We start from the raw sequence: 13425 nt of genomic DNA, 5'->3' as shown, positions 1-13425 counted from the left end.
AAAAATTTGCAAAAAGAAAATAATATTTCGTGGTGCCGAATTGGGCTTACGTGTTTGAGGATTTTATAAATTACTCGCCGCGGCTCAAACTTTTTGGGTTGAACAATGCACCGGAATGTAAAAGAAAATGTTTGGCAATGAAATGTGTTTCTGCGGTCCAATTATGCGATCGCAGAATCACTCTGTGGACCGCATAATGGCCGCAGAGTGAGGCAGTTAATTGGGCCAGTTGGAAGCAATTATGCGGTAGACTATGCGACCGCATAACTGTTATGCGGTGCACTATGTGACCGCAGAACAGTTATGCGAACCGCATAGTGACCGCAAACACGGACATATATTTGCTCATTTTGGACACCAATTATGCGACCGATATGCGGTCCACATAACCATTATGGGGTCGTATATGCGACCACAGAACTTGTTTCGGAGCTTCATTTTTGGGTTTTAAAAACCCGACCCTACTTTGTTAAATACACGTTTTGGGTCATTTTTGAGCTATAATCTGATATTTTAGAGTGAGAGAGAGTGCCCTAGAGTGAGAAGGTGTTCTTCAATAATTGTTCTTCAATCCTTGCTCAAGTTTTGGAAGACTAAGAAGGGAAACTCACTAGGTCCTCATCCTAGAGGTAAGATTCTACATCCTAACCCTCAATTTCGAATTTTGTCTAAAAGTGGGTAATTAGCAAGATAATTTTGGGCATGAGAGTTGTTTATTTTACATGCATGTGTTATCAAAGGGTGTAGGAAGATTGTTGAGCTAACAATGGTAAATATTGGGTTGTGGGATGATGAAATTCTCCATAAAAAAGACCTTGAAACTTTATGCACACCTAGTGTTTGATAAAATGCTCAAATGAGCTATAACCATGATTCTTCTTCCTCATTTTGGTTCAGCTTGTTATATTTCTAAAATATATTGAAGTTGCTAAGAATTCCAGAACATTTAGAGTGTAAGAAAGCTCAAGTGAGGTATGTTGGCTAAACTCTTCTTTAAGAATTGGAATCCCTTTTTTTTTCTAAGTTCCAAGATATTGATGACAAATCGAGTATTCCGATAAGTTTTGTGATAAAGATATACGTTCAATTCGTGTTTCAAATGCTCTTATCATATTACATTATAAGTTGAGGATGTGTTCCAAAAATATGAATTGTGTATGCACATGTTATAATTTCAAGTCGTGATTAATGTGGAAGTTATTATGCAAAGTTGTGTAGAGATTATGATTGTGACACACCTCCACCCGTATATTTTGGGGTGAGGCGGCATGACCGCTTTGTGTAGGGATTATGGTATTGTGGGATTACACCTCCACCCGCATACATTGGGGTGAGGCGGTACGACCGCTTTATGTATAGTTTTGGTATTGTTGTTACACCACCACCCATATATATATTGGGGTGAGGCGACATAGTTGCTTTGTGTAGGTATTGTTATCGTTGATACATTTCCACCCGCATACATTGGGGTGAGGCGGCATAGCCGCTTTATGTAGGTTCTTGGTATTGTGGTTATACATCTACCCGCACACATTGGGGTGAGACGGTCGGGCCACTTGAGTAGAGTTGTGGTATTATACTTACACCTCCACCTGCATTCATCAGGTGAGGCGGCGGGGCCGCTTTGTTTGAGGATGGTTATAGAGGATCTCATCTTAAATCCTATAAATGATATTGATAGCTCTTAATAAGCTTGCTCTGGTTTAAACGGTTAGCTATATCATTCTATTGTCGTCATGATTCATCATATTCATATTGTATTTCTAAATTCTTAAATTGGTGTTTGGTTTTCATATTATTACTATTCGACGGTACTAATGTCCCTTTTGCCGGGGGTGCTGCATCTTTAAATGGATGCAGGTGGTTCCACGGCAGGAGGTATTGATCAGTGATAGCAGCACACCTTCTTCCCAACTGACTTGGTGAGCCCCACTTCATTCCGGGGCCATGTATCTTTTGTTCCTTGTGTATTCTGTTTGAGGTATAGCCGGGGCCTTGTTGCCAGCATTATCATTGTACTCTTCCTTATCTATAGAGGCTCCGTAGACATAGTGGTTGTGTATTGGTGCTGGGAAAGACAAACTATGTTAGTTTGGGTAGAAGTAAATCTAACAGGCTTGCTCGGTCGGGTTCACTCGATTGAGCGTCGATCGCGCTCATCGATTTTAGGGCGTGACACGCCAGATCGCGGAGTTTGAAATAGAAAGACATCGCAACCAAAGTATGATCAATCGGTTGGAGGGGGAGTCACTAGAAATTCGATGCCAGAGAGATATGGCCTTGGAGCGCGAGCATGATGCGCTGGATCTAGCCGAGACCCATGGTCAACGAAATCAAGAGTTGCATTTAGCTCAGGAACATATTAAGGGAAAGATCCTTGAGGTAGCCACATACACCTCCCGAGCATGCAGGAGTTGCTAGAGAATGATGCCTGAGCGGTTTGCAGAAGTATCAATGAACGTCACCCGTCACATATCTGCAGACTTAGAGAGGATATAGCATGATGTTGGGGGTCAGCCGCAGGAATAAGTGCCTTGACTACAGTGATGTCGTTGGATTCTCCTGCAAAGATCATAGTCTCTTTTACTTGGCAGTCCATTTTTATTGTTCATTTGTTGTCATTGAGTCTGTAAGTGTCTTTTTGTGTGTTGAGTCTTGTTATTTCGCTTTTCATCTTAAAAACGTCTATTTTTTAGTCGAGTCTGGTCTTGTTTAGAGGTTCGTCTTTATGTAATTTTTGTTTTTAGTTCTTGTATTAAAAGAAATTATCATGTCCCTGAACTACGTAATGATCTGATTCATGCGGCGACATGATACATAGGCAACCCCCAAAAGGTTTGATCAAATATTTTTCAATGACTCTAAAATGAGGGATCAAAATGAGGTGAGTGAAAAGAAAAGTGAAAAAAGAGGAGCAGCCTTATAAGCCGGAATGAAACATGAAGCCTTCCAAAAGCATGTTAGAGATGGTGATAATTTTAGGAGCATAGCATATTTACGTGTGATTCGTATCTGTAAAATGCTTAACCCTAACACGTTTGTTGCCTCTTATATAGTAAGCTTAAGGTGGTTGGTTTGTAGTGAAACTGGTAACACGTCATTACTTTACCAGATCTAAGGGAACGATAGTAATGGCTAACGATGATGAGATCGAGCTGGTCAGCAACGACCCCCAGGGTCAGTCAGTTGAGAAAGAGTCGGAGGAAATAAGAAAATTGAGACAGCAATTACCTAATGTATATCAAGCTTGGGTTTCTGGGCAGCCTCCACCCTGGGGTCCCTCGGAGGGAACTTCCACCGTACCCCTGGCTACGCAAACACCACTCCATGCAATGAGCGATCGCATTCTACCACCAGGGTATGTGCCAAACTACAACCTCCATGCTGCTCCTGGTACCTATAATGTGCGACCTCCAGTCGCACCGGTCAGGAACACTCCTCTAGTCGTGTCTGGCGCACCAGTATACACAATCCCGCCACCACCTCTTGTGATGAGGCCAAACAATGAGACACCATCTCATGCTTATGATGGCCAATACTACTCTCCAAATATGGCTTTCGGTGTCTCGTCTCCATACAATCAGACCCCTCAGTACGAGTCACTAGTGGAAAATGAAAAGCCTGCCAAGACGGTTGAGCCGGATGAGATCGACAGGAAAATGAAAAGTTTTGAACAGAACATAAAGAACATACAGGGACTAGGTGGTCACAAAAGTGTTTCGTTCAGTGATTTATGCATGTTCCCTCAAATCCATTTGCCACCAGGGTTTAAGACCCCAAAATTTGAGAAGTATGATGGACACGGTGACCCTATCGCTCACTTGAAAAGGTATTGCAACCAGCTGATGGGTACAGGGGGAAAAGAAGAATTGCTGATGTCTTATTTTGGGAAAAGTCTTGTAGGGGTAACCTCCGAATGGTTCATTGACCAAGATATCTCTCACTGGTATGTCTGGGACGACATGGCCCAGGCCTTCATCAAACAATTTCAATACAACATTGATATTGCGTCGGATTGCAATTCCCTGTCCAATATGAAGAAAAAGCCGACTGAAAGCTTTAGGGAGTATGCAATCAAGTGGAGGGAGCAAGCGGCTAGAGTTAAGCCACCCATGGATTACCACGAGTTAATTACTATTTTTCTGGAGGCTCAAAAGCCTGATTACTTTGAAAACATGATGTCCGCATGGGTAGACCTTTTGCAGAAGCGATCAAAATAGGAGAGATGGTCTAAAATGGCCTCAAGACTGGCAGAATTGTAAGTCAAGTGGCTCTCAAAGCCACCACCCAAGCTATCCAAAATGGGTCGGGAAGTTTGGCAAATAGAAAGAAGAGGGATGAAGGGTCCATGATGACTTCGGGATCCAGGGAAGTTCAAATAGGGGCATCTCACCCTGAGGCGCAAGTTCAGCAGGGGCAATCCAGCTACCCTCAACATTATTATCCCTCGCCAATTACAAAATACTCTGTGGGCCCACCACAGTATACAGTATTTAATGCTCAATCATTTGCTTGGCCTCCCAATCAACAAGTACGGGCACCAGCTCCAAGGATCCCCCGACCTCAGCAGCAAAATTTTTGAGCACCCTACAATGCTCGTCCCAGGCAGAATTATGGTCGAGAGTAGAGGACGGTGGAAAAATTCACTCCATTAGCCGAATCATACTCTAGTCTATTTTAGAAGCTAAATCAGATGGGTGTGATTGGACCCATTGTTCCCCACCATATGCATCCCAATTCACATGGATTTCAAGAAAATGCTATATATAAATATCATTCAGGTACCCCCAGGGCATAACACTAATGACTGTTGGACTCTGAAAAGAGCCATAGAAAGACTCATCGCGGAAAGGTTGATTGTGGTAACAAATAGCGAAGACCCTCCTAATGTTACGAATAACCCACTGCCAGCACACAACAATTTTTATTTTGTGGGAATGATCGGCCGAGATCAAGAATACAAGTCGATTGGCCGAGCATAAATTACAGTGGGAACGATTCAAGAAGGAATAGGACTGGAAGTGAGTCCAAGCCGAGATGTGCCATTGATTGTGAAAGGCGCCCAAAGCTCAGGGAAGGCAACTTTATTTGTTCCAAAAATCTTGAGGTTGGAAGTTCGCTCCAATGTTCCAAGCCCAAAGTTGTATGTCCGTGGAGGTCACCCAATCACAAATCAGAATCAGGGTGGTATGAAGGGTATAACACAGCCAATCATAATCAAGTCTGCCATACAACCCTGTGTGACAAACACGAAAATCATTCCTTGGAACTACAACAAAACTGTGGTAACCTACAAAGGTAAGGAAATCATAAAGAAGTGGGGGAAACTGGAGGTTTGACTCGATCGGGGAGGTGTTACTCTCCAGAAGAGTTGAGGAAGGCCAAGCAAATCAAAGAAGGCCAAATGCCAATAAAGAAACCGGTCACGGAAGAAGAGTCGGAGGAGTTTTTGAAAAAGATGAATGTTCAGGATTACTCAATCATTGACCAGTTGAGAAAGACTCCTGCCCAAATCTCTCTGTTATCTTTGCTCATACACTCAGAAGAAAATGCCCGTGTACTAATCAAAATCCTGAACGAGGCACATGTCTCAGAGAAGACCACCGTGAATCAGTTAGAGAATATGACCAACAGATTTTTTGAGTTGAACAAAATCTCCTTTACTGATGATGAACTTCCCGAGGAGGGAGCCGGGCACAATAGGGCTTTGCACCATATTGTCGAATGTGATGGGCATTATGTAAAGCGAGTCATGGTTGATGGAGGCTCGAGTGTAGATGTATGCCCTCTCTCTACCTTGCAAAGCATGAAGATCAACACAGACAGAATCCGACCCAGCAATGTTCACATCCAGGCTTTTGATGGCTCAGCGAAAGATACCATTGGGGAGATCAACCTCACCATGACGATTACCCTGGTTGATTTTGAAATTGTCTTCCAGGTAGTGGACATGGAAACTTCTTATAACTTTCTTCTCGGAAGTCCATAGATCCATACGGCCCGGGTTGTGCCATCCACCTTGCATCAGATGCTCAAATTCGAATACGACAGGCAAGAAATTATTGTTCACGGAGAAGACGAGTCATCCATTTATAAAGACCCGTTAATTCCGTGTATTGAGGCCAAGGAAGGATGTGAGTCTATTGTCTATCAGGCTTTCGAAGTGATTATTGTAGACCATGTTGAGGAAGGAAAGCCCATTCTGCATCCTCGTCTCTCTGCCACATCTGTAATGGTGGCTGCACTAATGATGAGACAAGGTTATGAGCCAGGAAAAGGCTTAGGGGCATCATTGCAAGGAATTTCAGAACACATTTCTCCGTTCAGTAATAAGGGTACTTTTGGTTTAGGCTTCAGGCCAACACAAACAGACGAAGACAAAGCCAAGCACCGCCAAAAGCATGGGTGGGTCTTGCAGCAACCTATCTCTCACATTTTCCACACTTTTGTCAAGCCACGACTCAAAGAGGGTCAAAATTCCTCGGCGCATGCAAACATTGATGAAATTTGCCATGGCCTCAGCCGGATATTTTCTGAAGTGAATATGATCCATGCTGGTGAAGGCACTAGTCGTGCCGATATGCAACTAATTGGCCCAGACACTATGCTCAACAACTGGAAAGCAACTACTCTCCCCACAAGGAAGGAGTCTTGGTAGTTTGCTTTTGCACCTTCTTTTTTGTACTTTGGGTTACTTCCAGGGTTGTAATCCAAACATCTCAGTATGATTGTTTTTGTTGTTAACCTTTCTATACTTTCAAATTCAATGAAATGTAGTTCAGTTTCGTATTAAGTTTTGTATCTTTTCCTTCTCCTAATTCTTGTCATTTTGTTTCCATTTCAGTTTTGTTAATGCCGGCTTTAATAACATGACATGCATGCAGAATTCACGCTCGGATGTTAAAAAGCTGTCTAATTTCGAAATAATGCATCAAGAGGTTGAGTATGATGAAGATGAGGCTGTTGAGGAAATAAAAAGAGAGTTGGAACAATTTGAAAACAAGTCTAAGCCCAGCCTCAATGAAACTGCGCCAATTAATATCGGAAGTCAGGAAGAAGTTAGAGAAACAAAGATAAGCATTCACACTGAACAAAAAACCAGAGATTCCTTGATTCAACTTTTATTTGAATACAAAGATATGTTTTCTTGGTCTTATGATGATATGCCGGGTTTAAGTGCTGATCTAGTGGTTCATAAGCTTCTCACGTATCCTGATTTTCCACCACTCCAACAAAAGCAATAAAAATTTAAAACGGACATGAGTGACAATATCAAAGAGGAAATAATGAAGCAACTAAGCGCCAATGTGGTCAAAGCTGTCCAATACACCACCTGGGTGGCAAATGTTATGCCTATGCCAAAGAAGGAAGGAAAAACTAGAGTCTGTGTTGACTACAGAGACCTGAACAAAGCAAGTCCGAAGGATAATTTTCCTTTGCCAAACATCCACATTCTTGTAGATAATGGTGCAAAGCATGAGATACAGTCGTTCGTGGATTGCTATGATGGGTACCACCAGATTCTAATGAATGAGGATGACGCAGAAAAGACCATTTTCACCACTCCATGGGGTACTTATTGTTACAAGATCATGCCATTCAGTTTGAATAATGCAGGGGCAACTTACATGAGGGCCATGACTACCATTTTTCACGACATGATGCATAACGAGATTGAAGTATATGTCGATGATGTCATCATAAAATCAAAGACACAGGCTGATCACGTGCGCGATTTGGAAAAGTTCTTTGAACAACTTCGAAGATATGACCTTAAGCTTAATCTATCCAAGTGTGCATTTAGGGTTCCATCTGGGAAACTCCTCGGTTTTACAGTCAGCTGGAGAGACATCGAATTGGATCCATCTAAGATAAAGTCCATTCGAGATCTTCCACCCCCGAAGAACAAAAAGGAAGTCATGAGTTTGCTTGGGAGGTTGAACTACATCAGTAGGTTCATTGCTCAGCTCACAACCACGTGTGAGCCTAAGTTTCTGAAAAAGGATGTTTCTACCAAGTGGACGGACGATTGCCAAAATACTTTTGACAGGATAAACTATTATCTGTCAAAACCCCCTATACTGGTCCCACCTGAACCTGGTAGGCCTTTGTTTTTATATCTATCGGTGATGGATAATTCCTTTGGATGCGTTCTGGGGCAACATGATGCAACAAGCAATCTATTATTTGAGCAAGAAGTTCACCAATTATGAGGTTAAATACACCCTTTTAAAAAGGACATGTTGTGCCTTGACTTGGGTCGCTCAGAAGTTGAGACATTATATTTTGGACTACACTACTTACCTCATATCCAGAATGGATCCTCTGAAGTACACCTTCCAAAAGCCAATGCCCACTGGCAGGCTCGCAAAATGGCAGATCCTGCTCACAGAGTTTGACATCATACGTCACTCGCACCGCGATTAAAGCATAGGCTTTGGCCGATCATTTGGCAGAAAATCCAATTGATGATGATTACAAACCACTTAGCACATACTTCCCAGACGAAGAGGTCAACTCAATAGAGGAAGTAGTTCCGGACGATAACCCTGTATGGAAAATGTATTTTGATGGTGCTGTCAATATCAAAGGAGTTGGGATCGAGCCAATCCTCATCTCACCTATTGGACAGCATTACCCGGCAACGGCCTGACTTCGGTTCTTCTGTACCAATAATACGGCAGAATACGAAGCTTGTATCATGGGTTTGAAAATGGCCCTCGATCTAGATGTGCATGAACTATTGGTTATGGGAGATTCCGACCTGCTTATCCGGAAAGCCCAAGGCGATTGGGAGACTCGAGACATCAAGCTTATTCTATACAGACAATGTGTGCAAGACCTGAGCAAAAGATTCAAATCCATCGAATTCAGGTGCATTCCTCGGTTTCATAATGAGCTAGTCGATGCTTTGGCTACTTTAGCCTCAATGCTCCCTTATCCGGGCAACACTCATATCGATCCACTAGAAATCAAAGTTCGGAATCAACACGGTTACTGTAATACAATTGAGACAGAACCAGATGGTGAACCATGGTATCATGACATAAAATGATTCCTGAAAAAAAAAGAATACCCAAAGCATGCCAAGGGAGATCAAAAAAGAACTATAAGGCGGCTCGCCGGCAGTTTCTTCCTGAATGGGGAAATTTTGTACAAAAGGACCCCAGATTTGAACTTGTTGAGATACGTAGATGCCACAGAAGCTGAGCAGATCATAAGTGAAGTGCATTCGGGGGTATGCGGACCTCACATGAATGGATATGTTTTGGCGAAGAAGATTCTGCAGGCAGGGTATTATTGTCTTACAATGGAGCGAGATTGCTTCAGTTTTGTTCGCAAGAGTCACCAATGCCAAATTCATGGTGACCTGATCCACTCGCCTCCTTCGGAGTTGCATCCCATATCCTCTCCTTGGCCTTTCGTTGCTTGGGGAATGGATGTTATTGGGCCAATCGAGCCAAAGGCTTCAAATGGGCATAGATTCATTTTGGTTGCAATTTATTACTTCACAAAGTGGATGGAGGCCGTCACTTTCAAAGCAGTCACCAAGAAAGCAGTGGTAGACTTCGTTCATTCCAACATCATCTGTCGCTTTGGTATTCCAAAGACCATTATCACTAACAATACAGCCAATCTAAATAGTCATTTGATGAAGGAGGTATGCAAGCAATTTAACATTGTACATCACCATTCTACCCCTTACCGGCCTAAAGCCAATAGAGCCGTTGAAGCGGCAAACATGAACATCAAGAAGATTCTTAGAAACATGATCCAAGGTTCCCGACAATGGCATGAAATTTTGCCTTTTGCTCTTTTGGGATACCACACGACTGCTCGCATATCTATTGGTGCAACTCCTTATGTACTGGTATACAGAACGGAAGCTGTAATACCGGTCGAATTTGAAATTCCCTCTCTCTGGATCGTTGTGGAATCGGAGATTGAAGATACATAATGGGTAAAGACCCATTTGGAATAGCTGATGCTGATTGATGAAAAACGACTAGCAGCAATATATTTTGGCCAATTATACCAGCAAAGAATGGCACGCGCTTACAATAAGAAAGTGTGTCCACGACACTTTGAGGTAGGCCAAATCATTTTGAAACGCATTCTTCCACACCAAGTAAAAGCTAAAGGAAAGTTCGCCGCGAACTGGCAAGGACCTTACATCATCAAGAAAGTGTTTCCAAAAGGGGCCTTGCACTTGGTTGATGAAGAAGGACGGGTACCAGACATGACGATTAACGCAGATGCAGTCAAAAGATATTATATTTGATATATACCCACTGTAGAACTTTCACGCATTATTTTCTCAGATCGAAATGACGAACGTTATTATTGGCCTCTATCCCAAATAGGTGTCAACATTTTGTTAAACCTTTTGAGTCGTATTTGTCTTCTTCGTTTTCCCTATTTTGGAACCCATGTACTTGTTTTTAAAAAAAAGAAAAAAAGGATCAAATAACAAACCTTCTGAGTTCATTGAACTATGTCCGACCTGATTCCGAAAGGATACGTAAGCAGCCTTATCCTGGGTTCGGTCACATCACAATAAAAATCCATATTCCCAATACTCCAAAACTGGGGCAGAAATTTATTTTATTTTACGATTTTTCCTATAAAACCGACTACAAAAGTTGTAATTCAGTTCAAGGTTCTTTTTGCCTTTTCCCTATTAGGAACTTCTGATCGATCTTTGAGAATGTTTGAAGTCCCCATGCCAAGAGCGTTGGGCAACCTTCCGCATACAGTATCTTAGTCAAAAAAAAAAAAAAGAAAGAAAAGAAAAGAAAAAAAGAAATGAGAGTCTTATCGGTGAAAACTCGTATAGGCACTGTAAGGCGACGATGAGTAGAGAAATGAGAGAGGTTAGTTAGCGAAACCCGCAAAGGGCGCTACTAGCCGAATGAGGGTCTTTAATGCTCCGGCATGAGCACAACCAAAACAGTTTTAAGATGAACATTTGCGACAAATTTTGAGAAATAGAGAGCTCAGACGGATCAGGTGTCCAGTCCAAAATGCATGTTATGATTAATTGAAGTCGGCACATGCCTCCAGATAAGTCTCCATATTCCTCTCCCCGAAAGGGACACCTTTTGTTTAGACAACTAAGTTTGATTTTAAAGGAAAATTGCCTTGCCTTAGGGATAAGGATTAGCGGTACCATGGACATCTGGGTATGAAACAGCCAGGGGCAACGTCAGAAAGACAATGTCTCCAGAAAGCGATACAGAGTAGCCGAGAACCTCGGTACCACACTGACAAAATCAGTTCTTCGACAGCAGAGTGGCCGTGAATTCAAACAACTCAGGACATCAAGGCCACAAACCGACCAACACTTTAAAAACTCACAAAATTTTCTTTGTTTGAAACAGGATCAAAGCAGTGCAGAATGGCGATTCTCAAAGGACGAATATCATCAAATATAAGCTCCTTAAAATCTCCATTTTTGTTTATTTGCAGCATGCATCACTACTGTTTATACCTCCCATTTTCGTAGCTTAACCCATGTAGAAACTTTTTACCTAGGGGGATTCAGCTCATAGTTTCGGGTAGAAGTACTCTTCGCCCAGGCTTGCTTTACGTAGCTTAACCCAAGTAGAACTTTTTCGCCTAGGGGGTGTCACACCCCTTTTTTTACACTCAATACCTTTTAGAAATAGATAAAAGGATTTTTGAAGCTCAAAAGGATTTTCAATTAGAAAGTGACAAAAGATGTGTTTCAAAGGATTTTCAGAGTCGCCACCTGACATTTGATTTCGGTGTACCAGGTCACCGTTAAAAAATGATTTTCCTTTTGAAAACACATTTAGACTCTAAAACATAGTCTGCACCAGAGATTCTAGATAAGGGGGTTCATTTGACTTGGGGAGAAGGTGTTAGACATTCTCCGAGTCCCGTAAAAATCACGATTGTATATATGATCCAGTTGGCTTTTAAAATATTCAAATTGAGGTTAAAACACAGAAAAAGGAAAGTAAACACAAGAAAGGATCGAGGTCGTCCCCACCTAATAAAAAAAATAGAAAAAGAAAAGTAAAGTAAAATCCTAAATACTAATATATACTATACTTTTCCATGAGGTTTGTCACGGCCTCCAAATACATGATACTACGGGGCATACCCCGGATAAAAATATATACAAAGTCTACGGGGCATTTTCCTAAATATAAACTAAAGGGAACGACCTCTCGCCTCGAATAAAAATAAAATAAAGAAAACCTAAGATTTGCCTAGCCAAGTTACGACCTAAATATGCTCCTAGCGATCAAATTAATAAATTGATTTTTACTTTTTAATTCCCGAACCCCACGACACACCTTGTTACTCTAAAATTTTGCATCAATGCTTTACGTCATTTTATTTCCAATATACTCTAACTAATATTCTTTATTTTAGAATAGCATCTAAACACTTAAATTCAAATGAGTTGCTGTAATTTAACCCTCTTCATCTTATATTAAAACTAAAACAAACAAGCAGAAGCATTTTCACATTTTAATCTAACACGAAACTCAACAGAGAATTAATAACAAGCAATTTCAACACTAAATTATTGAAAAATCAATCAACAAAAGTAAGATGAGAGCAGACCTTATGAAGCTGCTGAAAATCTCTTTAGAAAATCAACCAAATGTATTGAACCTCGTGGCAAACAAATAGAACCGGCGGCCAGAACCTCTAACGAAAGACTTCAACTGACTCGACTTCTTTTTTTTAGATCTGAATACCCCAAGCTTCAACTCAAAGGATTTGGCTAGCTAACAATGAAGGGGAAAGATGCTGGTGTTGTAGGTGATTCACATGGCGGTGGGAGAAATAATGGTTACCAATCTTTATTCAAGGTGGTGTTACTGGGTTTTTATGAGATTTACTAGTTGTGGTTGGATGGTGTTTATTTAATGATGATTTTTTATGGAGAAGATGGATTGAGAAGGAAAAACATAATTAGTTACGGTGAGGATGAGAGTCTACAGCTCTAGGGAATTTTCAATACTCGGTTTTTCCGCTCTCTCCTCTTGAACTCTGTCCGTTCTCCTCACCGTCCCTTCATATGTTTCTCTAATTCCGCCCAATTCCCCCTCTCACTCTATTTTTTTCTATTCTGTTCCTCGCTCGTTTTCACTCCCTCTGTTTCGTGACCTCCTTCGTTTGGAGTGATGGGGTGATATTTATCCCAAAATGTCTTGGGGAGAAAGAAAAACCCTCCCCACAAACCGTGTTGTCCCCTCTTCTAATTGTGAAGTGTGTATCAGTAATTTTGTGGCAATCACGTGAGGTGTGGGAGTGAGGCATATTCTCAAAGTGATCCCAAGAAAGGTAAATATGAAAATCTTATCCTAAAAGAGTGTAGTGAGGTGTAGTTTGTTAAAGAAAGAAATAAAACTCATGAGCTTTTCTTTTTGCATTGCCTAAAGA

General features: G+C 41.5%; 1 long non-coding RNA gene across 1 annotated transcript in view; it reads right to left on the bottom strand.

Annotated features, from left to right (window-relative positions):
* LOC138899502 (uncharacterized) overlaps nucleotides 1-13200 on the bottom strand; it is a 41006-nt gene extending 27806 nt beyond the window's left edge. Inside the window, exon 1 of the long non-coding RNA XR_011411194.1 lies at nucleotides 12601-13200. This is a non-coding gene — a long non-coding RNA (uncharacterized lncRNA). The remainder of the gene's footprint in view (nucleotides 1-12600) is intronic.
* Nucleotides 13201-13425: the final 225 nt, after the last annotated feature.

This window comes from Nicotiana tomentosiformis, chromosome 9 (genome assembly GCF_000390325.3).
Source record: "Nicotiana tomentosiformis chromosome 9, ASM39032v3, whole genome shotgun sequence".
In the NCBI taxonomy this organism is placed as follows: domain Eukaryota; kingdom Viridiplantae; phylum Streptophyta; class Magnoliopsida; order Solanales; family Solanaceae; genus Nicotiana; species Nicotiana tomentosiformis.
This window is presented reverse-complemented; position numbering and strand designations above follow the sequence as displayed.